A 2,017-nucleotide genomic window follows, 5' to 3' on the forward strand; every position below is an offset into this window, starting at 1 on the left:
AAACCCAAAATCTCTGTAAATGTTCATTAAAACTAATAAAATTTAATTTAAAAAAACCAAACAAAATAAATAAATAAAAATAAAAATTTACAAACTTTTCTGGAAAGAAATTGGACAATCTGTTCCAAAGTAAAAGAAAATTGTGTTATGTCTGGGGTGTCAGTGGGTGCCTTTGAGAGGATTCTGGCTTGTTATAACCTCTGGTGTTAGAGTGGAGACCTTCCCCACCAGGCTAGTCTTAGCTGTCATCTTTAGACAATCAGGTTTCCAGGTCTTTTCACTCACAGGGTTGCTGGGTTCAAACTACCAACCTTTAGGTTAGCACTGAGCACAATTTGTTTGTTTTTTTTTGTTTTGTTTTTTTGCTTAAAAGTCATATGGATTTTATTAGTCAACTACAGTAACAATACAGTCATCATAGATTTCTCCTTCTGTATTCATGCCTCCAAACACGAAACAGAGTATGTCAGTCTGACTTTAATTTGTGCCACCTAAGACCGTTGTCTATGTCATCGGTCCTAGCATTTTATTTCAAGGCAATGGTCAGGTGTGCGCACAGGTTTCTGTACCAGTAAAAAGCTTCAAACAGCACATGTGCCTGGCAGTAGGAGCCTGGATAAACTACGGACTATCTGTATCATAGATTGAAGGCAAAGTTATTCTTGGAAAGAAAACTTAATAGGAACAAATAGCCTTGATAATCTGCCATGAAATAAATAAATATATACAAGCACATAGTGGAGATAAGGAAGACTGTGGGGTGAGGAAGACTGGGGGGGGGAACAAGCCAGGGGAGGGGGCAAGACTGTGAGGATATTTAAAGTATTCATGGTGGTTATACCTGTTACAAAAAAATAAAAACTACTGCCCTTGAGTTGACTCTGACCCCTGGTAACTGTGCCTTAGATTCTGAGAGACTATAAATCTTAATGTGAGGACTCATCTTTCTCCTGTGGAAACTCCCAGAACTGTCACCTTCCAATTAGCAACCCAACACTAACTGCACTGTGTCACCAGGGCTCCAATCTAGGTTACGCTGTTTTTGGAAGGAAGGTGCTGTCAAGTCAACCATGACTCACAGCGACCATACCAACACCAGATCTCAACAGATGCCTTCACCATCCTCATCAATCCTGATACACTCAGCCCATTGTTACAGTCACTGCCGACCCACCCTGTTGAGGGTCTTCCTCTCTATCTCTGACCCTCCACCTTTCCCAGCATCAGGGCTTCTTTCAAGGACTGTCCCCTCCTAACAATGGGCCCGAAGGCCTCGAGAGTAAGTTTGACCATCCTAACTCCTAACAAGCACCCTGGCTGCATTTCCTCCATGACAGGCTTGTTATCTTTGTTACAGGTGCCCCAAATCGCTTGTTAGCCAGTCTACCTTTTCCAGGTGTGTTGGGTTTGTAATTATAAAGAGAACATAAGCTGGTAGCTTTAAAATAGCAGGAAAAACCAGGACCAGTCCTCTGCGGAGGGTAATTCTTTCCTAAGGGCAAGGCCCCCTTACAAAGTATTAGATCAGAATCTTTTATTAGGGACCCCAAGCAGATCATAAGATTATTTAAGGGCCTTTTTATTATTGTTACGTGCCATTAAGTCGACTACAACTCGTAACAGCCCTTTAAACAACAGACCTGAACCCTGGGCTAGCCTGCACCATCTTTATCATCTCTGACTAGCCCACTGGGATAGTCTAGAGTTTAGCCTGGCTAAACTTCCCTAATCTCACCATTTTCCCTCCCTTTCCAAGGCTGTACAACCCTTTCGGAAGGAAGCGGCCTCACTGGTCTTCCAGACAGCCGCTGGTGAGTTCCAACAGCCTACCTTTCTGCCTCACTGTCCAGCTACCAGGGTTCCTCCTCAGCACACAAGGAACGAAACCACCCAGCTTGGTAGCCCGCAGGAAATAACTAAATCCAAACAGTGGATGGGCCACGCCAGTTTGTGGGTTCTGCGCAGCGTACCCCCTTTTCACTGGGAAACACTTACTGCCTAAGTTAGTGAGTGGAAG

General features: G+C 43.6%; 1 protein-coding gene across 1 annotated transcript in view; it reads right to left on the reverse strand.

Moving 5' to 3' along the window:
* FIGLA (folliculogenesis specific basic helix-loop-helix) overlaps nt 1-2,017 on the reverse strand; it is a 21,427-nt gene that overhangs the window by 18,416 nt on the left and 994 nt on the right. The window lies entirely within an intron of this gene.

This window comes from Elephantulus edwardii, unplaced genomic scaffold, assembly GCF_000299155.1.
Source record: "Elephantulus edwardii isolate Elephantulus edwardi_28Jun2011 unplaced genomic scaffold, EleEdw1.0 scaffold00011, whole genome shotgun sequence".
NCBI lineage: Eukaryota > Metazoa > Chordata > Mammalia > Macroscelidea > Macroscelididae > Elephantulus > Elephantulus edwardii.